Genomic DNA, 8,323 nt, shown 5'->3' with positions numbered 1-8,323 from the left:
TGTCTTCTGCAGGCGCACAAACTTCTGATTTGTTTGTTTTTTCACTGTACACAACAGTTCTTTATTGTACACAAAACTTCTGTACATAACAGTACTTTACTGTACACAACAGTAGTTTGTTCTTTTCATACTTCTCTGTAACTTTGTAACCTTAGCTGCTGTGCTGCCTCTGGGTGACTGAGAGCCCGTTTACACGATGCTGTTTCCACGAGAAATACACAAAATGAAATGTCAGATATGCCTTCCTTACCTCTGTGAAGTTGGCCCCCAATATGATGAAAACATGATGTCATTCTTTAGTGCTGGAGTTGTGCTGAATTGTGCCGTAAATTTCTATAATTTGTGCTGGTATAATTATTGTTTTAGATCAAAAAAGCGTTCTGTTTCATTCAGACTCAGCCCCGGGGTCTCAAGTCGGGGTAAAAATCGAGTCGGACCACTACCTCACTTAACGATTGAGTAACGACCGAATCACGGGAGTGCGCGCGACTCGCCTCGATTTTATTACGACTGAGAAATCTTTTCAGAGTTGTTAGGTGTAAGGCTAGCTTAATAATTCATCTCTAAATGCAACTGATAGTCTAGCCTACGAAATAAATACAAATCACCCTAATAATTCATCTCTAAATGCAACTGACAGTCTAGCCTACGAAATAAATACAAATCGGTGGAATTTTCATTGTGTCTACCGCATATTATGCTTTGTGTAAGCAATACATTGTTTGATATATTCTCTTATTTTTTTAACGTGTTGGCAACTGTTGGGTAGTATGGGCACATACATATTTTATTTGATGTTTGGTACTGTTGAAATAGATTTTGCATGAAGAATCAAAATATGAGCGTAATATGGCCGTAACGTGCTTGATGAATCCGGCCCATTATCTCTATAGTCATGTGATCAACACGGATCAGTCAGATTGTTCATATTCCTTCCTGATTGGCTAATATTGGCATCTTGAGTTTGCAGGAGTGTCCTGTTCTGAACAAAACACCTCAAATCATGAATGCAGCGTGGGATTGTGATGAAACATTACAGCACATTCCCACTAGGCTGTGATTGTGATGAAACTTTACAGCACATTCCCACTAGGATGTGATTGTGATGAAACTTTACAGCACATTCCCACTAGGATGTGATTGTGATGAAACTTTACAGCACATTCCCACTAGGCTGTGATTGTGATGAAACTTTACAGCACATTCCCACTAGGATGTGATTGTGATGAAACATTACAGCACATTCCCACTAGACTGTGATTGTGATGAATCTTTACAGCACATTCCCACTAGGCTGTGATTGTGATGAAACTTTACAGCACATTCCCAATAGGCATAGGAAAAGAATCCACTCTTTTTACATTGGCCTAGTCAATCCTGATTGGCTAATAGTGGCATTTAAAGTCTGCAGGAGTGGCGCGTTTTGAACAAAATGTATCAAATCACTAAAGCAGCACGCTTGTTTTAGCACCACCTTGAGGCCGATTTATGCAACCTGACCTGGCTTACAATATTGAATCTTTTATATCTACCTATCCATTAGATTCATCATTACATCTTTTACCTATCCGTTAGATTCCAGATGGACTATTTTTGCTATACTTTCAAAAAATTTGATTTGGTTATAGGGGTAAAGAATCATGTCTGGGCTTTTGTTTTTTAGTAAGATTTAGTTTGATAAAAAGTGGGCTTTTAACTTTCAGGGAAAAACATGTGTGGAGCCTTTTATTTAGAAAAACGACATTTTGAAAATTGATATTTTATTTTGAAAATCCATGTGTAATTTTTTTTAACACTTTTAGTGCCTTTATTTTTGTAATCATCCAAACACAGTGTGCCGGCGAGTTCAGCCGTTCACTGCGCTTTATTTTGAAGAACCCCGGAAGCCACAGTCGTGTCCATGTTGTGTAAATTCACGGTGTTGTGATGTGAATCAGGATGTTTACTTCCTCACGGAAATGAAAAAAATTGTCACTGAGTCCGACCGTGAAAAAAAGCATTTGTCTGCGATCGAAGCGTTTTTGGAGAAAGATTCCAAGATTCGTTGCAGCAGCAATGAATATAGTCAGAGGATATTAATAAAACCTGGGAATAAATTCCTTACCAAACGATTTCTTCCCCAATGTATTCGTAAAGGTGTCTAGTAACATATCTAACAAAGTTTGAAATTCAAAATCCCTAGGAGAATCTTTGACAGCTAGGGTAGCTTTGGGTCTCATTCACTTACTATACACTACCAGTAAGACTCCCTAATCGGGAGATAAGCGACCGTAGGTGGCTTATCTCCACAAATAGGGCTAAAATGTGTTTTTCCAAAATCTTCCTGATCCATGTTGATGACATGTGTGTAGACATGCTGTGTAGTGATATTCGTGATTTTAGGGCAAAAACTGTAGGAGCAGTGTCCAAAAATGTGTTTTAAAAATCGGCCTGAAGGTGGCGCTAGAATAGGGCCATGTGAGAAATGAGGGGTGGGGTCTCGGCGTTGCCTTGGCGGATGAATAGGTACCGGCCCCGGCTCTCCCGGACGCTCCTAGCCCGAGTTACGGCATTTTATGTGCGCTGCAGTGGCAGGGGGTCCTCCACTGGGGGCGCCACCACTTTTGCATCCGTTCTGGAGCACCAGGAGTCGGTGGTCCCCGGGAATTCCCCGTGAGCAGCCCCGTTGGGGTGGTCATTTGATCATTTTTTACATCTGGGGGTCCCCCAGGGACCTGGGGGTCCCTGGGACTCCGGGGGTCCTTGGAGGTTGTAGTTTGGCAGGCAAGGAGTGTGTGTGTAAAATGTGGCATGGATCGGGTCAACGGGTGCGGAGATATAAGCAGGGAAAAAGTGTGACGTGTGACGTGTGAGCACATTTGGGCATTTTTTACATCTGGGGGTCCCTCAGGGACCTGGGGGTCCCTGGGGCTCCGGGGGTCCTTGGAGGTTGTAGTTTGGCAGTCAAGGAGTGTGTGTGCAAAATTTGGCATGGATGGGGGCAACGGTTGTGGAGATATGAGCAGGGCAAAAGTGTGACGGACTCACTGACTGACTCACTCACTCACTCACTCACTCACAGACAGCCGGTGGAGGTTTTGGTTGCGACCGTAGGTCGCATTTACTATCAAAAGCTCCACCGGCTGTCCGTGAGTGAGTCACACGTCACACTTTTGCCCTGCTCATATCTCCACAACTGTTGCCCCCAGCCACGCCAAATTTTGCACACACACTCCTTACCTGCCACACTACTACCTCCAAGGACCCCCGCAGCTCCAGGGACCCCCAGGTCCCTGGGGGACCCCCAGGTGTAATTTTGCCCTGCTCCTATCTGCACAACCCTTGCCCCCATCCATGCCACATTTTGCACACACACTCCTTACCTGCCAAACTACAACCTCCAAGGACCCCCCGAGCTCCAGGGACCCCCAGCTCCCTGGGGGACCCCCAGATGTAAAAAATGACCAAATGTGCTAAACTGACCAAATGACCACCCCAACGGGGCTGCTCACGGGGAATTCCCGGGGACCACCGACTCCTGGTGCTCCAGAACGGATGCAAAAGTGGCGCCCCCAGTGGAGGACCCCCTACACTGCAGCTCACATAAAATGCCGTAACTCCGGCTAGGAGCGACCGGGACAGCCGGGGCCGGTACCTATTCGTCCGCCTTGGCGGCGCGGAGACCCCACCCCTCATTTCTCACATGGCCCTCTTCTAGCGCCACCATGAGGCCGATTCTTGCAAAACACATTTTTGGACACTGCTCCTAACATTTTTGCCCTAAAATCACGCAAATCGGTACACAGTATGTTTACACTCATCCCATCAACATGAATCTGTCCCATATAGCGCCACCTCCAGGCCGATTTTTAAAAACACATTTTTGGACACTGCTCCTACAGATTTTGCCCTAAAATCACGAAAATCACTACACAGTATGTCTACACTCATGTCATCAACATGGATCAGGAAGATTTTGGAAAAACACATTTTTGCCCTATTTGTGGAGATAAGTGACCTACGGTCGCTTATCTCCCGATTAGGGAGTCTTACTGGTAGTAAATGCGACCTACGGTCGCAATAACCCATTTAGGCCTAGAATTATTCAATGCTTTAACTATTGAAAAATAGCAGGTATACAAGCTCACAGTGTGGCATCGAGTGCTGCGCTGCGAGCTTGTAGATCTACTATTTTTGAAAAATCGTGAAAATGTGTGCACATGTTTTTCAATATATTTTTCAAAGCAGACTTTTGTAACTCAAATCTCTGCTTCTGGGGGGTCCCTGGAACAACATGTTTTGAGATGGTGGTCTGCGGCCAAATAAAGGCCATTTTGGGGGTCCTTGACATGAAAAGGTTTGGAACAACTGATTTAGAAAAAGGATTTGGAAGTGGGGTCAAAGATCGGGTCAAAGATATTCAAAATCCACACATTTTCACAATTTTAAAAAAATGGCAGATGTACAAGCTCACAGCGCGGCACCGAGTGCTTGTATATCTGCTATTTTTCAATAGTTAAAGCATAAAATAATGGTTAAAGTGGTTCAAATCTAACGCGACTCGGGCACCGTTCCAGGTTTTTGAGAGATCTGCTTTAAAAAAATCTAAATACGATGGTTTAGTGATGAGTCATCACTTTTCACAGTTTTGTGGGGTCCATATTTAGCCCCAGAAATGTTTTCCGTGCAAAACAAATGCTTGCAAATAGATTCAGAATAATTAAAAACGCCTAGTTAGACCCTCTCATCCCACTTTTTTGGGGGTGTCACTCTCCATTCCGACATGTCGCAACTCCGAAATTGACTTCTTATTGGCGACACTTCCATAGAGGTTAAGTTTAGGGTTAGGGTTAGAGATGTCGGAATGGAGACATGTCGGAGTGGCGGGGTGTAACCATTTTTTTTGGGGAGTAATTTTTTCCCTTATAGTAGCCTATAGTAAGTGAATGAGACCCAAAGTTACCCTAGCTGTCAAAGAGTCTCCTAGGGATTTTGAATTTCAAACACATTGGTGAAGAAATCAGTGTAGAAATTGTTTGGTAAGGAATGTATTCCCAGCTTTGACATCTATTCAGATAATATTCCCTGACTAATAGGAGCCCATGGAGATTATAAGCTTCCTGGTTTGGTCATGGCACAGTGACTTATCTTTCACCAGCGAGTCCCATTGACTGCACACTAGTGTCATGTATTATAAAACCATATCCCAAACTAGTCCAGGAAGAAACAAACTACGACTGGTTCAGAAATCCTGAACTAGTTCAGGAATGGCACTTCAAGTGTTAAATCTATGTTGTTGTTGTTTTGTTTTAGTTTTTTTACTTTGTAAAAATATTGTGGTGATTCATTTAAAAAACAAATGATTTATGGGTCTTTCATTGTGAAAAATGTTGTCGGGAGCTTTCATTTTGAAAGATTATCTGGGGATTTAATTTTCTGGGGCTTTTATTAAAATAAAAATAATGAAATGTATAAAAGCTATGCCTGGGGTTTGATTGATTGATTGATTGATTGATTGATTGATTGAAGACGTTATTGTCAGTTTGTATAGGAAAAGGTACAGTTTCATGAGAGTACAGTTCACTGGTACAAGCCAAGGTCAACTAAAAGAAGATCCAAGTAAGCCTTACAGCTTATTTACACAGGAAACCTTTGTTTTAATTCATAACTCATAACATTGAATGACAGATGGATAGAACGCAGTAGGCCTACAATGCATAGGGATAGGATAGGATAGGATAGGATTGGATAGGATATAGCAAAAAAAGTTGTAAAAAAAAAAGTTACGAAAAAAAGATAAATGGTATTTTCAGTAGAAAGGGGGAGGAAAGAATGAGCTTTGTCTTCAACAGTTTGGAGCAGCAGCCTGTCATATTTCTGAGCTGTGGTAAACCGCTCCTCAGAGTGGCTTTGTCCGTAGCATGAATACCACTGGTGACCACAGAGTCAAGCATGCACAGTACAGTACAGTACAGTACAGTACAGTACAGTACAGTACAGTCGGCTACTCACTATACATATTCCTAATAACATTTACAAATGAAGTGGCGTGTTATCTCTACGGTGCAGTAGTTTTTCATGAAACTGGGCAATGTGGTAGAGGGCTACAAGCTCAAAACGTGTTGATGTAGATGACGTCTATTTGAAGTATTTTAAAAGGCAAAGAGGTTTATGGGTTTAGGGTTTAGCATGGATGAAACTATGGCCCCTGGAGTTGTACCGCTTGTACTTGGTAAGAAAACCTGAAACACATGTTGTAGTCGGGGGCCTTAGGGAGATAGAATGGTAATTTCGTGGTAATCAGTCTAAAAGCGCCACATTTTGCACAGATGTATCCCAGGGCTTGCTCTAATGATTTAGCTAGGGCTCCCGAGTCGACCTTCGGGGTCGCCACAGCGGTCAAATCAAGTTGGGCTCCCATCGACTTTCTATACAGGAGGAAAATACCCAGAAAAACATCTGCTTTAAGTAGGATGTGAGGGGTCTAACTAGGGGTTTGTCCTGATGCTGAATCCATTGCAAGCATTTGTTTTGCGCAAAAAAAAAACATTCCTTGGGCTTGGGAAAAGTGATGAGTCATCACTTTTCACAGTTTTGTGGGGGTTTTCTGGGGCCATTTGTAGCCCAAGGAATGTGTTTTTGTGCAAAACAAATGCTTGCAATGGATTCAGCATGATGTCAAACCCCTAGTTAGACCCCTCACATCCTACTTAAAGCAGATGTTTTTCTGGGTATTTTCCTCCTGTATAGAAAGTCGATGGGAGCCCAACTTGACTTGGCCGCTGTGGCGACCCCGAAGGTTGCCGACTTGGGCAAACTAGCTAAATCATTAGAGCATGCCCTGAGCCACAGTACATCTGAGCAAAATTTGGCGCTTTTAGACTGATTAGCACGAAAAAAAAACCCTAAGGCCTCCGACTATTGATGCTTTGATCACTCATTGTTATTTTATGGGGACATTATTTTAATTAATGGTGTTTTATATTCCATAGAAATTAGGTAGGTTTTATTTAAATAACCACACCTGGTTACAGATGGACTGCTTTTGTGCATGTGCTACGTGCATGCATAGTGTGTCTGTTAATTAATTTGACAAATACACCAATACATCATTTCAAGCCATCTTCGTTATGTATACCTCGCATGTTGATACCTCGATATCGATAAATTGCCCAGCCTTGGTGTGTATGTGTGTGAGTGTGCATGCTTGCGCACGCGCGAGTGTGTGTGTGTGTGTTTGTCAGAAAAAATACAAAAAATGAAATAAAACAAAAACAAAGAAAAGCAAAATCATTAAGTGTAAAGTGAAGGACCAGATCTGCCTACAGCTGGTAGAGGTTCTGAACGCTCCACAAGCCATGTCTGAGACACACAGCAGGTAAACATAGAAATGGTGCCATCTCATAATGAACATTATTGAGGAGAAATTAAGCCATTAAGGCCTAGAATTATGTAATGCTTTAACTATTGAAAAATAGCAGATATACAAAGTGCCGCGCTGCGAGCTTGTATATCGGCTAGTTTCTTTTAAATCGTGTCCATTTGAGCAAGTCTTTGAATATATCTTTTTGAAAGCGAACATTTGTAACTCAAATATTTGCTTCTGGGGGGGTCCCTGTAACAACATACTTTGAGATGGGGTTCCGTGGCCAAATACATGTAATTCTGGGGGGTCCTCAACATGAAAGGTTTGAGAACCACTGATTTAGAAGAAGGACCTAGATGACATTCATAGAATTGGGTCAAAAATATTCAAAGACTTGCACAAATGTTCAGGAATTTAAGTGCCACACTGTGAGCTTGTAGATCTGCTATTTTTTAACAGTTAAAGAATAAAATAATGGTTCAAATCCAAAGTGACACAGATTAAATGTCTTAATATGAATATTAGGTTTGAAAATGTGTGAATTGTTCCTTTAGTTTAACCCTCCTCTCATCCTTTATGATTACAGCAGAGCTAAACCAGATCAAAGATGAAACACTGCTCTCTGGTGGTCAAAAGTAGAATAACAATAAGAATGGTTTGAATTATTAAATGTATTTTTTTTTTTTTTTTATACAGCATTGCACATTGTATCTGTAACATAGGAATTGTATCAAAATAAAATAAAAGATATATATGAGCAACAATAAATACTGTATTGGTAAGAAAATCTGTGTGTAAAGTTTGTTTAAGAACAGAAATATTGACGCAAGAATGTTTTTAATTAAAGCAGAGACAGAATAGAAACACACTTTGCTACATTCCAACCCTGTCCAAGAGTTAAAGGAGTAGTTCACCCCAAAATACTTTTTTTTACTCACTCCATGGAGACTTGATTTCAATAATATTATTATTTAGTTT

Source organism: Nannobrachium achirus (assembly GCF_963921795.1).
Source record: "Nannobrachium achirus genome assembly, chromosome: 9".
Lineage (NCBI taxonomy): Eukaryota > Metazoa > Chordata > Actinopteri > Myctophiformes > Myctophidae > Nannobrachium > Nannobrachium achirus.
The sequence above is the reverse complement of the archived record's forward strand: the minus strand, read 5'-3'. Positions refer to the sequence as shown.